The 21,115-nt window shown below is 40.8% G+C and overlaps 1 protein-coding gene across 2 annotated transcripts in view; it reads right to left on the bottom strand.

Annotated features, from left to right (window-relative positions):
* nkx1.2lb (NK1 transcription factor related 2-like,b) overlaps nt 1-20,818 on the bottom strand; it is a 76,080-nt gene extending 55,262 nt beyond the window's left edge. Inside the window, exon 1 of one of the 2 annotated variants that reach the window (XM_057849528.1) lies at nt 20,696-20,818. The gene's annotated coding sequence lies outside the window, so the exon portion shown is untranslated. The remainder of the gene's footprint in view (nt 1-20,695) is intronic. The other variant, XM_057849529.1, reaches the window with a different exon arrangement.
* Between the last annotated feature and the right edge of the window lie 297 nt (nt 20,819-21,115).

Raw genomic sequence — 21,115 nt, 5'->3', positions numbered from 1 at the left:
AGCAAGTACAAAATCAATTGTCAAATCAGATTTGTTTATTTGCGTGACGTGTTCTTAACGAGCAACGTCACTCTTCCGCGTCGGAAGTCGTCTCCATAACAACACAGAGGGCGTACAGGAGAGCCGAGAATATGTTCCAATCCACGGTAAAATCAGTTTTAAATTACCAAAAACACATCGATCGACACAAGTCATTGACAACAGTCTGTCTCGCGCTAGCCATGTTGAATAAACTCCGCTCTCCTCGTATGTTTAATTCCGCGCGCAAGTCCCTCGGCGCGTTTCTAACGTCACATCCGCCCGTCGCTGATTGGTCCACTCCGCTGTCTGTTTGCTGTGACTTGCTCCGCCCTGGAAATTTCATCCGCTTAATGGTGGCCAGACTCAATAGCTGGAACAGCGGTGAGTCTGGAGTACCAGGCTAGGTCTGTATTGCTTTCACCGGCACTAATTAACTTTGAGGAAAGTGGCAGGAACCCTGCCACACCAAAAAAACTACAATTGTGGTGACTGCATTACGGCATACACCATTTCTCCCTTTCATTATAAAGACAGACGTCGATGCGAGGCTACCAGTTTACTCAAGACGTGACCACCCCCAACCGAATTTGTCAGCGCTGAGGAGTTAGGGTGGGGGAGTTGGCCACACTAAGCCATACGGTTGCTAACTGTCAAATGCTATTGTTTAGCCACAACTGGATTCATTACCTTATTACCCTTCATCCTTCACACAGCCGCTGGAACCAGAAATGTTTAATACATCTCTGCAGGTGACCGGGAGATCATGATTTTACAACACCGGGTAGAGGAGTTAGCCATAATAAACCACACGGTTTCTAACCGTCATATGGCGGACAACACACACGGCTGAAAAAGCAGTTTCTGTCCTCGCGACAGTTTTTTTTTTTTTTTTTTTTGCAGAATAAAATTGGTAATATCAAAAGTCAACAGGCATGCACTGACATCTAGCAGTTACAGTAGCAGAATTAAGTGCAGAAGAGGTGAAATGCATCCACTTTAACATTTTTAACCTAGAAAGCCTTTTAACTAATTTTAAACAACAGTAATAACTTTCTCAATGAATTAAAGATAGAACAATGCATTCACATTCTTTAATCATAAATGAAAAATTATTGAAAAAAGCCCACTTGTAAAAATTAAAATATTATTGCATTGGAATTTAACCCCTAAAATTCTCCTGGAAATGTTTTTTGCACAGATTAAAATTCCTCTCCCAGGCCCTCGGAAGAGCCGTGCACGCCAGAAAAAACCTCCACAATGCCAAGGAGATGGTTGACTCTCGGTCAGAGAAGGATGGCACGGCCCTGAGGTAATGGTTCCATCTCTTTTTCATGCAAGCCACCTGTGTGTTTTCCACCATATGCTGTTGTTTAGCCACAACTGAATTCATTTCCTTATCAATATTCATCCTTCACACAACCGCTGGAAACAAAAATGTCATTTAATCCATCTGCAGGCGACCGGGATATCATGATTTTACGACACTGCTCGGGTGTGTTGGTCCCCATGACAAACGCAGTCTTCTTTAAGGCAAAACACTACCGCGTTTTTCAACCGGCGTCCCTAAAATCGAACAAAATTGAGAAGTTACCTCGTGTTGCTTTAATTGTAGAACTAACAGATACTGGTATGACGCTTTTCAAGACTATGTAGGGAAACACATTCCCCGCCTTTCCTGCTTTCTGACCTATGAGCTGGCAGAACAATGACAATCCCGCTCATCTTTGGTCAATTTACTGTGTTTTGTCAATATGATAACTAAAGATGCACCGATACCGATACTAGTATCGGCAGGGGGCGCCGATCCGGCCCGAAATGGTGGTATCGGTACCGGCGAGTACCAACAAAGACGGCGCCGATACCATTTACCGGTCCATTATTATAACATTTGACCGCAGCCTTTTTTTTCTCCTGGCGCTCACTACACTCCGTCTCTGTGTTGTGTGATGACACGTGAACACCAAGCAGCTATCGCTATTGGCCTGCTCCAGACCAATGAGAACGGGCCAATAGCCACTCCCGACCAATGACAAGGGTGCTTTTTCATATGAGGGAAAAATAAACCAGGAGAAATGGCGGCGGTCGGGAAATATTTCAAAATACAAATCCCGTCGATTAAAATCAATGGCTGCATGCAAGATTTGCGGTCTGATAAAACATTTGAAGACGAAACGTGAACGAACACAACGAGTTTGAGCCTGCAAGAGCAGGACTGCTATCCAGAGGAAGGGCGCTGGACCGGTGCAACAATCTCTGGTAAGTTCAATATGTCAACTTTACTTTGTCTTTTACTTAAAGAAATGCCGCAGTAATTTGTGAACTGTTTCCAAAGTAGGGTTGCCACCTTTCAGAAATAGAAATAAGGGACTCCCCCCCCATCCCGAAAAAAGGAGGCTAATAGAGAGACGGGATGCTGTGGTCAATTATTATTACTTATAATTGTTAGCGTCCGCAAATGCGGAAACAAGGTTGGACCTCGAAGCGAACAACAAGCGGGGGATACGTACAAGGGTTTAATGATTGCAAACAAAAAATAACACGCGATCGCGGGATAGTAGAAATAACAAAAGGAGTCCTTGACAGCAGGTCGACGTAGCTCAATACTACAAACTCGAAGGTTAACTAAGACGATAGGCAGCGAGCCAAAAAGCCAAAATAAAAACACTCAAATACCTGCACAGGGTAGAGGTTACAAACGAGTGCAGCACACTAACAGAAAAAACCCATTGCAGGGGCGTAACAAGCAAATGTAGCGAGGATATAGTGCGAGATGTCAAATGGCGATCAGCAAGGCAAATATCTCGGCAGCCTTCTCTGAGATCACCCGTGCTTAAATGCTGCGTTGATGAGCCTGCATTGGATTCAGGTGCGATGTCAGGAACGCCCCCACTAACAGCCCAGCAACAAAACACAATCTAACCAGCAGCAGTATGTGACAATAATTTCATGAAAGTTGCACTGTTTGGCCTTTGAGAGGTTTAAAAAAGTTTACTCAGTTCATTCAGAGTTTATTATTATGAATTTATTTTTACTTTCTTACTGTTGGACTAGTATTATACTTTGTACTAGTCTTTTTCCTATTTTGCAAAGGTAAGCAACAGCTTGACAAAGCCTTGATAGTAATGATTTCACATCCAATTATGTAGCTCTTTGGAGGAAAAAAAACAACAACAACAACAACAAAAAATATATATATATAAAAACGGGGTGGTATCGGTATCGGCCGATACTGCACAGCCAGGTATCGGTATCGGGGCCAAAAAATGGTATCGGTGCAACACTAATGATAACGGAAGACAACATAGAATGTGGGAGACAAGAAGTTTGAGTGAAGCGTGAGAAAAACCATGCTCAAAATGATGATCATTTGTTCTCTTGTTCCTTTCTGTGTACTTTATTTTCACTATTTGTATTACATGTTTGCGGTGATGCAATTTCGTTTGCATTTCCACCTTATATTTCAAGTGATTATTTGCAAAACTGTTATTGCTGAGGGAATGCAAGCACTTTTATGTTTTATAAAACTGTTTTTGAAAAACAAAACGCCCCCACCCCCCATACATACACACTTGTAGTTGGCTTCAATAATTATTCTAATAGTATTTTCTTTTTCTTCTTCTTTCTAGTCAGCCTGGGCTTGTTTCTTTAATAACTCTATTACCTCAATTCAAGTCCAGGTAATATCACTGTTGCACGCTTCAAGAGCTGTGGGTGCGTGTTTGCGTGCGTGCCTACGCTGTGTTCTTCGGTTTGTGTAAGTGTCTAGGTCAATAAGATGCTGTGTGTTTTAGAATAGGCACTTGGCCCCACTGCACTTCTCCTTTTTGTCTCTGCACATTGAGTGGCTGGAGAGAGCAGCAACTGACAACAGTGGAGAACAATCGCAATATGCAAGACAAATGATTTTTTTGAATTACTGAACTCTCCTAAGACTATGTTTTGTGACCTCGCCTACTAATTTTATTTTGAAATTATATTGAATGGAACAAAGCGATTACAGCATGTCTTTCACAGAGCAACATGTTTCTTTTGTCTATGGTCTATATTAAAACGTCTCTCACCGGTGGAGCTCCTTTGTCTGGAATAATGTCTGATTCAGTAAAACAGGAATTTAATTAGCATAGATTTGCATTTGAATGGTAACCGCATTCGTGGCCTTATTGCTGCATTGTATGGTGTAATGTGCTTGGCAGGTAAACGACAAACTTTGGTGTCCTCAAATGATAGTTGCAGGAGATGAAGCAATAATGCGAATTATTTACAAGGTGTGTTGCAGCCATTAATGTTTTCGTCAATGATAACGATAATGAAAATATTTCGTCGCCGAACAATTTTTTCATGACAGTGACAAGACGAGACTAAAACATAACAAGACAAATGCGAGTTTTCGTTTGACTAGTAAACAATGAGACACCAATAGTTTCCGTCATATGTTCACAATATGTGACATTTTCTAATTGTACGAGTAGTTAGTCAGCCTGCATCCAGTGTTCCCTCTAATTTGTCATGCTGCTGCTCTCGTTTGTAATCCTGTACTTTGTGCAAGTATTTGAGTGCTTTATTCTGTCTTTTTGGCTCTCTGCCTATTGCCTTAGTTTACCCTCGAGTTAGTATTATTGAGCCCCGTTGACCTGCTGTCATGGACCCATTTTATTATTTCCACTTTTCCGCAATCGCGCATTTTTTGTTTGTTTGTATTTAATAAACCCTTGTACGCATCCCTCGGTTGCTGTCTGCTTCGAGGTCCAACCTTGTTTCCGCATTTGCAGACCCTAACAAGACTAAGACGAAAATGAAAAGGGCTGCCAAATACAACACTGGTTGTAACCATTATAATCAATGTGCGGAAGGAAGAAGAAAAAAGTTGACTTTCTCTCTTCACAGGTTCTTTAATTTTCTTAATGAACAAGGGATTACGACATGCAATTCAGGAAAAAAAAATAGTTACCTAAGCTAACAATGGTTTGAATGCAATGTTGCATTGCAGTGGTTTTTATTCATTGAGGGTGTTTCTGTACAGCGCCAAACTCATTTAATTGCTAAAGCTGCTGCCCCCGCGACCCAACCCCGGACTAGGCGGAAGATAATGGATGGATGGATGGATAAAATCTCCAGCGCTCATCATGTCAACGTGACGGATTGGATCTGGTGGGCGATACGTGTATAGGTCTTGACAAGAAAATTGGTGCAGATATCAAACATAGGCGTATCTGGTGAGGTGTCCAAACTATGGATGCTGGAAATGGCTCACAACTTAACATTGACCGGCTCCCCCACCTCTGGAATTGGACCCGTGAAGCAATCATCTGTGTAATTCCGGAATTGACAGTGAACACCTTGATGGCTGTGCGATCTCCATTTTTCCTTTCATTTGCAGTATCACGGTCACAATTTGTGAAGTTTTAGCTTTCCAGCTTCCCCAAACATGTTCTATTTTGCTAATTATTTCTGCCCTAGCCCTTTTCAATGGGCAAAGACTTAGGCTTGAAAAAATATAACTAAAAATGTGGACTGCACTCAATACTGCGACGTCACCACTTGTAACTGTGTTCTGGTTGTGTCCTAAGTAGACGATTGTTTATTCCATCTTGCCGTTTCGTAACTTAGCGCCATGTTTTTTCGTTTTGAAGAAGACGCATGAAAAGTTTTCTGTACAAACTACTGCCACTTCAACTTATGCTCTGTAAAATACAGTGCTGTGCAGTGTTATTTTGGCCGTCCTTTTAATTTTCGTCTTAGTCTTTTGAACAAAATACTTATTAGTCTTAGTCATATTTTTGTCATTTCAAAATGTGTTACTCCATCTAGTTTTAGTCGACGAATACTAAATGAATACTAACTATCAAAAATACTAAAAAATTCAACGTTTGAGTCCCAAGATAATTTAAAAAATGAAGATTTCCAACAATTTCGAATGAACATTGACAGATGAGCACATAATGTAGCGTCTAAAAGAATAACGCCAACAACAAAACGAAAACAAAACAGCAAGTTTAAGCACTTACTATGTTCAAGTTATGCTTCCGCGTCAGACCTGCCTTGGTGCTTTAATGATAACGTTAACATCAAGGCTTCCAACGTAGTTTGGGAAGTTCCATAGACGCCAGAAATCTGCTATGGCTTGCCACTGGCTGGTTGTAGGACACGGCACACAAATCGGGCTAGAGGGCTTTGCAGACCTTGGACAAAACGCTGGACGCAGTGCTCGACACCAGTTTGAAGCTAGCCGCCACAGCTAGCTGGTTTTCACTCGAGGCTAGAACTCTCTATGCATCAAAAGTTGAACAGACCGCCTCTAAACCGTTTCCTGCGTCGGCTGCGCCTCAACATTTGTATGATCAACATTTATTCTGTGTTGATGAGCTGAAGATCCACATTCAAGAGTTCCATCTAGCGTTGTTTATTTTTCTCCGTTAAACTAGACAAGAGGAAGTCAACAAGCATGCCCCAAAACCGTACAAACATAACACAACACGCCTCTAGTGGCTTGGTGGTGAATTACAGAGCAACACGTCACCTGGCCAGAGAACCATCGAATATCGAATGACGCCTTAGTTGCTGTGCCGTCACCGCAACGCGGGAGCATAACTCAGGCTTTAGTGTATGATGAGCACTCAGCAAATACCTTTAAAGGCTAAAGTAAGATTGCAAATTCTCTCTTTCCAAGATAAGAGTAGAAATCTTACCATACCTTTCAAAACAAGCAAGCCTGGAGCGCAGCCTGGCTTGAGGAACATCATTGTTTATACATTTTTGGTATTGAATGAGTTAACCAGCAGTTACTGGTTACGACAAAAGCTAAGCACAATCGAATTGAAATCAATAGTAAGGCGAAACATCGACTTATATCGTCACCCCATCCATCTTCTCCCGCTTGTCTGAGGTCGGGTAATGGGAGCAGCAGCTTAAGCAGGGAAGCCCAGACTTCCCTCTGCCCAACCAATTTTTCTAGGAGATCAAAAGGCAATCTCGGTCCGGCCGAGACACATAGTCTCCTGAGCGTGTTCACAGTCGATCCCAAGGCATCCTACCGGTGGGACGTCCCTGGAACAATTCACTGGAGAGGCGTCCAGGAGATATCCTAATTTGATGCCCGAGCCACCTCATTTGTTCCTCTCGATAAGGAGGAGTAGCGACTCGACACTTGATTTCAGACCAGCTCCGCCCCCCCCAAAAAACACGCGGAATCCGATCCGATCATACATTTTTCTGATTCACAAATAACCAGAGACTGTGTCGTGGGTGAGGCGACGGACTTGGGTATGAAAAAGCTGAGGCACGACCATTTGTTGCTAAGAGTTCCACCACAAATCACTGATCGAAGGAGGGAAACAATTATGAACTAACACAACGTCCACTAACTCATGTGCTGGTAAACGGTCAGGCTTCGGCCAGGCAGCTGCTTTTAAACATTAACTTAAACTGGGATCACATTGTTGCGCCCTTATTAAAGTCTCACGGTGCACATCAATGGTTAGTTCTGCCCCAGCATGTATTTTATAGGCAGGTACCTCAGACACTGCCGGCGTCCCCTCTACACAGAGGAATGTATCGTCTAACAGATTGGCGTCCTCAATTTTCCGCGTTTGTGCTCTTGTCACAACACATGATGGAAATAATTTTGGGTATCCCTCCCCACCAGAAATAATTCATTGTTAAGTTCTAGAGTTAGGAAAACCTTTTCTCCCGCTAAATCTTTGCCCAAAATAAGATGGACCCCATAACAGGTAGATGCTCACGGACCCGTACAGGGCCAAGAACTAGAACTAGTGGACAACACAGGAATATGTTGTGCAATTGTGCCCGGAACGGAACCATTCTGAGCCCCAATACTAACGTTTCTGATCCACATGATGAGATATCCGAAAAAGGCAAAACACAGGGATTGGCTTGCACCGGTGTCACACAGGATTGAGATTGGCACTGGATTGTTGACATCGGCTGACAGATAAACTTTGCCATCAAAGTGAATGGCCTATAAGACTCCTAAACATGAATCCCCTCTGATGTAACTTGGAACAGTGCAGAAGCAGGTTAGACACAATCAAACTGGTTTGGACTGACTGGGGGTCCGACGTTGCTCCTTCCATTGCAGGACAGGGCAAGCAGCTTTTCTATGTCCCCTTATGTGACAATAAAAACACTCCCCATTGTAAGGAGAAGCGGAAAGGGGCCGCGATGCAGCACTAAGTGGAACTCTTTGGCTTTTTACAGTGGGGGCACTTGAGACTCGATCATGACAAACAGCTGGCCACAAGACCCAATGAGTCAACACAAACTCATCTACCATAATGGCAGCCTTGGACACTGTTCATTTAGATACACAACTAATTTTTCAGAAAGACACAACTTAAATTCCTCAAGGAGGAGTAATTCACATAACTGCTAAATGTAGAAACTTCGCCCATCTCACACCACAGGTCCAACAGCACGGCCCTCTAACTAGCAAACTCAACAAAAATTTGATTAGACGTTTTTCGACACTGCCGAAATCTTTGTCGATACATCTGGGACTAATTCATATGCTTTCAATATACTGTAGTGGCTTTCAGAGTATCATAATCCATACTATTGTCCATGGAGAGACATGTGCACAAACTTCCTGCGCCTTCCCTACCAATTTACACTGGAGCAAAATGCTCTAGACATTCTTAGGCCAAGCCAGAGTTGAGGCAATACACTCAAAAGCGTGAAAATATGAATCCACCTCGTTCTCACAAAACGTTGGAATGAGGGCAGTGTGCCTGCTGGTATCTAACTGCTCGGGCGGCTGCAGTACGCAGGAGGGGTACAGGTAGCTGGGCGCCTCTCCAGCTCCATAACCCTTATCCGCAAATGCATAAGCTCAACCTTCCTGGTTTTCGTTTGGAGCTCCACCTCACAAATGTGGAGGGCCAGCTGTAGGTCACCTCCATGCCCCCTGCCTGGAGCAACGCTGCCAGTTTGGTGGCTGAGCTGTGGTAGAATCATCCGTGCCCGCCTGCAGGAGCCATCCCCCTCAACAGGTGTCAGGATAGCAACAACCTCCATCTCCAACAACCGCTCTGACAAACAAGATTTGATTTGTACTTTCACCTGTTTACGTCTGACAAGATTGGAACAAGACAAAAATGCAACACAATTTCTGTCATTTTCCTTTTTTTTTTTTTCTTTAACCTGCCCTGTTCTGCGGCTTGACACAGAGAATGGGGATCTCAGTTTCCTATTGGTCTAAACAGTTTTAATGTATCACATGGGAGTATGATATAATCCCATTGTGATTATTCATTTTGGGGTTTTTTAGTAAGAGAAAACGGCGAGCAGGAAGGGGTTATTATGGAGGACCAGGAGTGCAAAAATTATATAAATACTAGGGCTGTCAAATGATTAAATTTTTTAATCGAGTTAATCACAGCTTAAAAATTAATTAATCGTAATCAATCACAATTCAAACCATCTATAAAATATGCCATATTTTTCTGTAAAATATTGTTGGAATGGAAAGATAAGACACAAGATGGATATATACATTCAACATACTGTACATAAGTACTGTATTTGTTTATTATAACAATAAATCAACAAGATGGCATTAACATTATTAACATTCTGTTAAAGCGATCCATGGATAGAAATACTTTGTTCTGAAAAGATAAATGTTAGTACAAGTTATAGAAATTTTATATTAAAACCCCTCTTAATGTTTTCGTTTGAATAAAATTTGTAAAATTTTCAATCAAAAAATAAACTAGTAGTTCGCCGTTGTTGAGGTCAATAATTACACAATGCTCATGGTGCTGAAACCCATAAAATCAGTCGCACCTAAGTGCCAGCAGAGGGCAACAAAACACCAAAAAAACACAAGTAACAAGTGGACATGACACAGTGCTGTCATTTTAATATGTTTGAACGGGGCATGTGCGTTAAATGCGTCAAATATTTTAACGTGATTAATTTAAAAAAATTAATTACCGTCCGTTAACACGATAATTTTGACAGCCCCAATAAATACATAAATAAATTATTAAATGTGTCATTTCAAGATTTATTTATTTCAATATTTAATTCAGTGTTTATTTATTTTTTGCAATTTAAATATAATTATTTTAATTTATATTTATTCATTTTAAATATTATTTCAATTTTTATTTACATATTTCACGTTTTATTTGTTTCAATTTATATTTATTTCAATTTTATTTAATTATTTTAACATTTCCTTTTTTATCTATGTATTCCCACATGTATTTATTTCATTAAAAAAATTTTTTTCTTATTATCTACTTATTTATTTCAACATTGATTTAATTTTTAAAAAAAATTTTATTTCATTCTTGCACTTTTGTTCCCCTTGTACAACATGAAATAATTTTATCTGTCATTGGCTCATCAAACTTGGTGGGCGGGCGTGAACTAGGCGGTTTTGAGTTGAGGGAGTCAAGCTACATGGCCTTGGAGTCAAGCTAGCGCTCTTTCCTTCCCAACATGGCAGCATGTCAGCGATTGCTGAGATTCTGCATGAGCTCTCTCTCGTGATAAACCGCTGTGTCTTGTACGCCACGTGCTCAAGGTCCAAATTTCCAGCGTCAACGTGTTCTGCTAGCTCTAACATGTCTGTTATTAAATCCTGAGAAAGGGACCCACCTACAGCCGTATTACTGTGGCTGTCAGGTCCCCGACAGGCAGCCATTACCCAGCACCGTGATGGGATTTTGTGGGCAGGATTGTGCAGTGTATGCATTAGAATAGGAGCGCCTGGCTGAGGGCAGTGAGACCGCAGCATGGAAGTTCTTCCCAGTCTCACATCCCACCGCCCATTGTTGAAGCCCCCCCGTGGAGTATAATGTATGTGGTGTGTAAAAAGAGGTGTGGTAATAGCAGGGCCGGCAGCGGGGAGAACACTGTCATGTCACCCCCCCCACCAAACTGGTCCGACCCGCCACACATTTTTGGTGTATGATGCATTAAAATCAAGGGGGAGGCTGGACTGTACCGCCCCGTTCTGACTGCCCTCGAAGACCTGAATCAGTGTGTAGGTGCCAAAGGTGAAAGATATTTACAGTGCAAATTTAAAAATGCGTGAGCTAAGAGGCAAGCCCCACCCGTCAGAACCACTGGCCGCAGGGCGAGAGAAGCACCAGAGCCCCTCCAATGCCCCCACTCCCTGGGCACCCACCGCACATCCCCATACGGGTGCCACACCATGCGCCGGCAACCAGGGGACAACCACCCCCAGAGCAGGCGATAATAAGCCCCACTCCATGGACCTTGGGAGGGCCCGTCGCTTGAAGGGAAGCGATCATGAGTGCCATTACTGCGGAAATAAAATATTTACTTAAACTTTTGAAGCCTACTTTTGTAAATGGTCGACCGATATATCTGTCAGCCAATTTATCAGGCCGATACATGCACTTTTATCAAGATCGGCTATCGGCCAATATAATAGAACTTATGTTAGTTGTTTGGGTGCTGATATTTCTTATGAAAGACCAATAATATATCGGGCCGATATATGGACTTTTTTCAAGATCTCCCGACATCAGCCGATATGATAGGATAACTGTTATGTTCATTGTAATACAGTGGTACCTCAAGATACGAAAGCTTCGGTACACACACAAAAAAAATTATCCCAGTTTTTCGAAAGCTTTTTTTCACTTCACATAATGAAAAACTATTCATCTTTCGACAGATAAGACATATTGTAATAGATAATTCCCGCTTGCAGCAATGCAACAGTTAGTAATTACGTTTGACAATACATATAAGCAAACGAAATATACACAACACAATGCTCATGCACTGTATGTGAAACAAAATAGAAATATACATTAGAAGGGACAAACAGCGAGATGAAATAGCAAGCAATGGCAGCTGAAGTTAGCTTGTCTTTTCGCACTCCGTGTTTGCTTTGAGCTCGAGCAGTCATGTGATAATGTCTGTAGCATGAGCTGGAACCTAATAAGTTACAATTAAGCACCACAAGGGGGCGACAAAACATTATAAAGACAGGAAATCAGAGAACATGACAGCAAATTTAATTTAGTGTTTTAGTAGAGCTTTGAACAAATAAGGCGATTTACATGTAAATTCAATCCAATGTACGAAAAAAAATCATGATCTGAAAGCCACTCCTGAACAAATTAATTTAGTATATAGAGGTACCACACTAAAGACATTTATATAATGAGTGCTTCAATTACCTCTCATAGTAAACCTGATTTTTTATTTTCTTAAGCTAATCGGCCTCCAATATGGGCATACAAATTCGGCTTTAAACGATAGCAATCAGCTGAATTTAAATTTTAAAAAAATCTGTATCAAAATCTGTATCAGCATCAGCCTTTTAAAATCCCATATCCGCCATTTGTGGAATTTTCTTACCCCTCAAAGCTAAATTAGGTCTGTAAGTTACACCGGTTTTGAAATCGCTACACTGGCTTCCAGTGAGTCAAAGGATAGACTATAAAATACTACTGCTTGTCTACAAAACACTTAATGGCCTTGGACCAAAATACATGCTTGACTTGTTAGATTCCTATGATACATCTAGACCCCTAAGGTCGTCTGGAACGGGTCTTCTGCATATTCCAAGAACAAGAACCAAGCAGGGTGAGGCAGCATTTAGTTATTATGCTCCTCACCTCTGGAACAAGTTACCTGAACGTCTGAAGTATGCTCAAACTGTTAGCTCTTTTAAATCAGGGCTAAAAACGCTTTTGTTTAGCACTGCATATCCATAACTGGCTATATATTTCAATCTACCTCCTTTCTATTCCTCTTGTGCTTATCTCCATTGCTGATTTCAATTATTATTATTAGTAGTAGTTTTTGTTATATTTTTGTTTTATTTATTTTTTTTTGTTTATTTATATTCTATTTGTGATTAAATGCGATCTTTTGTCTTGGTTTTTACGTTGTATTGATTTAAATGTGATTTTTATGATATTCATGTGATGTAAAGCACTTTGAATTGCCTTGTGTTGAATTGTGCTATATAAATAAATTTGTCTTGCCTTGCCTTGCCTTGGGACAGTCCTCAGTTCTTGAGCAAGTGCAAAACCAAGGGCTAAGGAATTAAATGAGGGCTAAGGGGGAGAATAGGACCAGCCTAAAATTGTTACATACAAGAATACGAGACATAGAGAAGCAAAGGTATCGTCCATACATTGTATGTTGTGGACATGCACACACATACTGTAAGTACATACACAAGAGCACTTCTAGATAAGAATGCTTGTGGACACAGTGCAGGCAACCACTGTCATGATTCTGATCCATAAATCATAATGTTTCAGTAAAAGCAGGATTTCATTTCCCTGCCAGGGTCTTATCAGGCTAAAGGGGGACATACTACCTATCACGATGGTCATTTATCATATCTGTGAATAGGATGTGGCAGGAATAAGGCTATAACCTGGCAAGACCAGCCACAGGACAGGATTAGATTAATAACTGGAATGACTTAATAGGGTAGTCTATTATCAACAAATTCCATACTTCTCTCACTAGAATTTAGTACAAGTTGTCACCCAAGAAATAAATGTTATCCTGCTCTAAAATATTTATAGTAATAATGAGATATTATTTGAAATTTAGACAATGTACTGCTGTCATTCTCAGTCATTTCCAGTTATTAAAAAATTAAAGGTTATTTCAGAGTTAGTGAACAAATTAGGCACTATAAGCACAATAAGTCTGCTATTATTTAGCCCTGATCCAAAAAAAAAAAAAAATCCATACATTTCATACCAAAATTCATTGTGAAAATGGTAGTATACAAACCACCACCAACAACAACATGAGCAATGACTTTACACGCCTTCAGTCTGTAAAAAAAAAAAAAGTTAAAATCATCATACAATTTGATTTGTCCAGCTCAGTCATCAACGATCTGATTCTGAAGTCAAACCAGGACAGTCAAAACCAACGTTCCTTCTAAACTGCATGCATGCGCAATTGCGCACTGCTTGCACAGACTCGGCGCACAAGAAAATCTATGCAGCGCACAAAATAATATTCCACAGAAACGTTTTGTAGCATTGCTAGGACTATTGTCAGCGCTGCAGTGATAAATCAGCGCGACACTTCTATCGGTGCGTTTGATACAGGAATGCGGTGCTCCCGTTGGTGGGTTACTGACTGACACTACTGTATACTGTAGTTGTGAGGTGCATGACCTGATGAGTGCGGAGAAAAATAAAGAGTGAAAAGTATGTAAGACTTCTGTTCTGATTTGTTGAAACCACATTTCGCTGCCAATTTGTGCTACAGTATTAATTACTAAGTTTAAAACTGATATAATCTAGTTAATTAGACCAATAATATTATTTTTGTACCGTTTTGCAACGTAACTCAAGGAGCAACACGTGTCTAGCCCAGGGGTTTTCAACCCAGTCCTCAAGGCACACTGTGGGTCCTGGTTTTTGTTCCAGCCGATCCAGCAGAGACAGTTGAACCAATGAGGCTTCTGCTAAAACAAGCCACACCTGACTGCAATCAACTGATTGCACTTGTAAAACACCAGATTGGGGAAAAAGTGTTGTCATCTTGTTTGGTAAGAATGAAATCCTGCACCCACAGTGTGCCTTAGTGGAATAGGTTGGGAACCCCTGGTCTAGCCAATAATAAGATCCAGTTCACATACACTACGCAGCCAATCATAGCATTGACAGTTTTGCGCATATGTGCCCGCCCATACACGCTGTGCAGGTTAGTTAGCTGACAACAGTGCAGCGGAGTTGAAGAGTTGCACTTGCTAACCCCTTATCATAGCAAAAAGAATGGACAGCGACACTACACTCATCAAGCCAAAGTTAAAAAAATATGTTTTTTTGTTTTTTACAGTGGAAGGCTCTTGGAGTGTGTGCAAATAGAAGAACAAGCAAGTTTGAGATGTTTTCGTTCTTTCTTTCTTGTAAGGCTGCTTAGACAGGGAGAATATGAATCTTGAGTGTCCTTATTGTCCGAACAGTTTTATTTTGGGAGTTTGATATACTGCTATTGTGGTTGTTCATAATGTTTTGTTAATTAACTATTTATAACTCACTCATGCCACAATTGGACCTACACTTTTACAATGTTTAAAGCAGGACTCTCACATTTAACGATACACATTCATGAACAACAAGATTTTTGGGCCAAATCAATTGTATTAAAAGTAAACTAATGCAAGATGCTGCTGTAATTTGATTCTTTTAATAAGCCATGTAATTTGCTATCATCCAAGGTTTTGATCGGGTGTCATACTGGTGTGTGGCCACAGAGTACACATCTGATGTTGCTCAGAGTGGTCCTTAGTGTGCTCAGGGAGCTTTTGTGTCTACTTAGATGCATGAAAATATAGAGCGAATATTGGTCCAATCAGGATATTAAGTTCAGAGAGCTGGTGAACAACTTTGTAGACCTGTGGCGCAAATGTAAGACTGTAAATTACTGATGTTTAGATGAAGCCTCACGAAGCACTGAACCACTTGAGCTAATTCGTTGGAGAAATGGTTCATTTCTCAATGCTTCAGGTGTGCACGGTACCACTACTGGCTAAGTGTATAATCACAGTCATTTGTCTCTGCTACAAATGTGAGCCGTTGATTTTTGTTGGGAATTAAATTATATACAAAATGTTGTCTGACCAAATCCTCTATGCCAGTGGTCTCCAAACTATTCCACATAGGGCCGCAGTGGGTGCAGGATTTCATTCCAACAAAACAAGACCACACCTTTTCACCAGTCTGGTGTCTCACAAGTGTAATTAGTTGATTGCAATCAGGTGCTGCTTGTTTTAGTAGAAACCACATTGGTTAAAAGGTCTGTGCTTGATCGGTATGAACAAAAACCAGGGCCCACAGCGGCCCTCGAGGACCGGTTTGGAGACCCCTGCTCTTTGCACATATGTAATGTATAGAAATGTATAGAAATTTTGAAAGTAGTGGGTGTATGTAAAAATAGCCACGTTTACATGCTGACTTTTATTCATACCGATTCAAATCATTCCGAATGGAAATTTCAGATCAGCTGTTTACATGTCACTTCATCTATTCCGATCCAGCGTTTACATGTGACTGCCTTTATTCCGAAAGGACGTTTGACAACTGCCGTCTGACATGCGCAGATTAATCAAAACAAAGCGTCACGTTGCAAAACATGGAGATCGATCGTCGGAGTGCTGCTGTTTTAACTTTAACCCACTTGTTGTGTCTGTGGGGTCGTATCCGCTTCTGCTGTTTTGCTCTTTTGCCTTGTAGTAGCCGGTTTTCCACCGGTTTCTAATCCGGTCTATTCCGGCTTCGTGTAACCTCTCGTGAACTTTTTTAAATAGTTCACTGTTCCTCGTTTTACGCCCGTCTAAGCGAGCGATTATATTCAGTTCTTTTAAAGTTTGAATTAAATACAATCTTTCTGCCGGACTCCAATTAGGTGCGCTGTGCTTGGAAGCCATGTTGCAAGTGACGTTACTTACGTCACAAAGTGACGTCACCACGTCAGTACGGAGCATATGCAGAAAGAACGCAACCAGACACCATTCCGCTTCCCTGTTTACATGATATAATTTTACTTCTAATCGGTTTGGGAAAAGGAATATTCCACCCCTGTGAATCAGAATGAAATTCCATTCGGTTTGGGCCTGTTCATTCCGAATGAGGTGTTTATATGGAACACATTTATTCGGTTTGAACAAATATTCCGATTGTAATTGGAATATTTGGCTCCATGTAAACGTGGCAATTGATTCCCCAAATGGTATTATCATATGGAAGGTTGTGCAGTGTTTTCCAGACAATTGCAAGAGTCTAATGAGGCAGCGGACAGTAAAAGTGCTTTGTGTAACTTGAAAAAGGGCACAGATTCAGTTTCAAACGATTTACTTTTTTGGAGACAACCTCTCCAGCTTTGAAAACACATGTTCACAATGGACAGAAGATGCTGGAGTGCACAATAAAGAAAGCGCACGTTTGTTCAAATTTGGGTACACCAGTTTTTGCCTCTCCCACTACTCTAGAGGGTTTTCCTACCTCCAATATTTGGCCCTGAAATGTACCACTGTACCTCCACTGTAGCATCTGCGCATAAGCGGATTTTATAGGGGGGGCCATGGGGGCCAGGCCCCCCCCCGGTCTCCAAAAAGTGTCATTGCATGTAACTGACTTTCCTATATACATAAAAGTTGAAAAGCAATAAAACTGCAACAAAAATGAATGAAATTAACAAAAATATACATTTTTATAATGGGTCAAAATTATTTTTCGAGCACCTTAATTTGCTTTGCATATAATTTTAAAAAAAAGAAAGAAAAAAAAACTTAAAAAAAAAAAAAAAAAAAAAAAACATTTAAAAATTGATTTTTTTCTTTAACCGAAAATAATTTTTTTGATTGAAGCAAGTTTTTGGGGGGATTGAATGATTTAGACACAAATGTCCTAATCATAATATGGCCCAAACACGAAAAGGATTGCTTCAATCAAAGAAAACTCTTTCAATGAAAAATTAAGTGTTCAAATGCAAATTTTTCAATCTCAAATATTTTTTCGCATTCAAAAACTTTTTCTATGATTGAAATTTTTCTTTTTTTGATTGAAGTGATTTTCTTTTTTAAAATCTGTATTTCTTTAAGCAATTTATTTTTTCATTGAATAATATAGACACAAATGTCCTAGCCAAAATGTGGCCCAAAAACAGATCAACATTACTTCAATCAAAAAAGTTGCTTCAATAAAAAAAAAAAACTTGACTTCAATTATATAACAAAAAAAAAAACAAAAAAAAAAAAGAAAAATAGCTTTCACGTGCATTTTTTTGAGTTTCAAATTTATTTTTGCATTCAGACACATTGAGTTTCAAATTTATTTTTGCATTCAAACACATTTTTTTTTAATTGAAGCAACATTTTTTTGGGTTGAATAATAAAGACACAAATCTACCTCCATATGGCTCCGCCCAGGGGATACAATTTTTGACTGGTAACTACATTGACACGACACCGGCGGGCGTACCATATTCAATGGATGACAATCTTGGCGAAAAGTATTGCCTAAGCAGCCTGATTTAGGATTCCCCTCAAGAATGATGGGAAAAAACACTCATTGTCAACTTATGATTATAAATATTCTTGTAAGTTAATTTTATTGCTGACACTACATTTCGGGGTCATCAACATGTTGTGCCCCCCCTGCCCCTAAAGTCAAACTTCGCCTTTGCATCTGCGATTACATTCTGAGACCTCCTCGCCTCCATGACACTGGTGTCCAAATGACGCCACAGTTTGCTATCTAAGTGGAAACCACAGATCACGTCAATGTTCTCAAAACAATACCTGACATTAAAATGTGAACTAGATTACCCCTTGGGACGTCATGGGAGGGAGAAGCCTCAGGGATTTTGTCTCTGCTTGGCTGTGCACTTATACTTGTACCACACTCTAAAGTTCGTCACCTCACAACTTCAGGGGCTTTTGTCTGTCTGGAAAATCCAAAAATTTTAAAACGGGGGTCCAGGAGTGTAGCCATGATGCTCATTGATCGCAAACTGTGTAGCTTCTCCCTTAGTTGCCTTATAAGGCGGTTTCCAATTTCCAAAGCTACTACAGGCACCTATTTTGCCATTTCCTTCTGCAGATTCTGCTTGACCATTTTCATTAGAGGGATACCTTTAGAGGCAGACACATTTTCCTCAGCCCGCAGCTCCACATTGGCCTCATGGAAGGGGGACAGCAATGAAAGTCAGGCACCCTTTGATGATGCCCACATCATGTTGGAGCACAGATAATGTTGCTCCAACTGGCTCCTGAAGCTCCACTAAGCGTTACAACATCAAATACGTGCTGTTCAACCTGGTCTCCAGGTCTTGGATGAGCTTCATTTGGGGCATGCCCAGATCAGGCTACGTTTGTGTAAGACTCTCCTTTAAAGCTAGAGATACAGTATGTAGGCCATTACATAACTACAGCCGGAACAGCGAAATACAAGTGTTATCAGACGTTGTAATGAATGCAATAACCATACTTTAGCAGTGGTGCTGCTTCTAAAGAATCCATCCAGTTTTTCTTGCTTTGGCCCGTATGGTAGCGAGCACAGGGCCCTGGTGAAGTGCCTTCTTCACCATTCAATTTAAAGTGTGCACAATGCAAATATGGTGGCAATGCTTCTCCTCTTTTACACAGGCCACCATTTTTGGAGCACCATCAGTGAGCATACATGTCAACTTGTTCGCTATTCCCCAATCCTCCACTAGGAAGGATTTCACATGAGCGAAATTCTCAGCCGTGTGTGACTTGGGGTATGTGTGCATTCCCAACAGCACAGAGTTGAGCCTGGTGTTCTCCCCCCAAAAATGCCATGTGACATTAAGGTAGGCATTCATGTTAAAGGGTATGAAAACACTAAGGGGCTGTGAGATATCAATAGAAACGTTATGTGGCAAGATAACAAATATTACTAAAGTTAACAAAAAAATAACTCGCATTCATGAGCAATTATCGAAAATGGATCGAAAATTACGAACATTTCCGAAAGTAAGTAAGTAAGAAACAGCCGAATGGGGCGGAGACGTCATAAAAAGGAAACAAAAGGTCGAGGCAGGTGCCATTGTTGTTTATCGACGAGAGAGTTGCGTTTGTGTTTTATCAAAAAATCGCTAAAATGGTTCAAACCTGTCATGCTATGTGGTTTACAAATAGCCATTTGTCGCAATGTAGTACCCATGAGTTCCCGAACGTGAGAAAAAGAGCTGGACTACGCAGACAACGAGTAAAGTTCGTCAGTGCTAAGAGGGCTAATTTTGCAGACCCAGCCTCCGGCACGGTTTTGTGTAGTGCACATTTTACACCTGAAAGCTATAAGAACTATGGACAAATGAAATCAGGTTTTGCTAAGAAATTGCTGCTGAAAGCAGATGCGGTGCCCACCTACACGCGCAGCCACCTAAATGTCCCGAAATAACAAGAAAGAGGACGATGACTGGCTCTGATGAGACCACCCCACCACCCCAGGTAGGGATGGGAATCGAAATCCGATTCCAATTCGGAACCGGTTCCGAGTGTTTCGAGGCCTCGACATCACAATGAAAAAGCCTTAACGATTCCTAAAGACGCGTATTGCGTCGTGACGTGTCTTGTTGTCCAGACGCATCAAACTAGCATGGCGCCAAGAACCACTCGCTCCAAAGTTTGACTACACTTCACCAGGAAAGAGTGTGAAAATGAAAGGTTACGACGGGTAAGCACGAGCATTGCAGCCGTAAACATAACAATGACGCGTAGGTTCAAACGCTCGAAAGTGTGTCTTCACTTCAGGAGGAAAAATTACAACAAAGCGACTTGCAGTCATTGCAAGGTGGAGACAACTGCATCGGGAGGGAATACGACTGCGCTGTCCTCACAGAGAGGCTAAGGCTCAGTTCTGGCTATACAGCTAGCTAAACTCCCAAATGACGATGTAGAAGACGTTGGTATAATTTGCTGACTTTATTCAACCATCACTTGAAGAGTGAAACTAAGAATAGAAATGAAACAAATCAATTTCGTCCCCAATAACAAACAGGTTTGCATCAACGTAAATCAGCGATGATTAGCTGCTATTAACAGTATGGTTAGCATTCGTTCGCTAGCATTAGCACATCGTTCAAACCACTACACAACTGGATTTAAGTGTCCGATCGCGAGTGAAAACACAACAACAACAACACAAAAGATGATACATACAGGCGTTGCCTCTGTAGATATTAACATTAACAAAGAACGTAGGCTCGTAGAAGTGTTTCCCTCTCTTACTTCGCTCGCTCACTCGCGTGGATGCGGCATTTCTTCGGGTGCCCAAACTGCGGCCCGCGGCCCAAATACGGCCCGCCTCCACATTTGGTCCGGCCATTTTGATTTTTTTTTTTTTTTTTTCAATCGTGTTATTTATTTCCTGGCCTTTTTCCTTGAAGAATTCAGAGAGGGTTATTTGGTTATTATCTATTTAATGAATAGTGTTTTTATTATTAATTATTATTATTATATTATTATTTGTATTTTATTTACTTTCATTCCGTGAAGAATCCAGAAAGGGTTATTTGATTGTGGCTTTCTGAAAAACAATAATTTTTTACATTTATGCACTTCTGCAATCGTCACACTTTT

The sequence above is a fragment of the Corythoichthys intestinalis genome, chromosome 11 (assembly GCF_030265065.1).
Source record: "Corythoichthys intestinalis isolate RoL2023-P3 chromosome 11, ASM3026506v1, whole genome shotgun sequence".
NCBI lineage: Eukaryota > Metazoa > Chordata > Actinopteri > Syngnathiformes > Syngnathidae > Corythoichthys > Corythoichthys intestinalis.
This window is presented reverse-complemented; position numbering and strand designations above follow the sequence as displayed.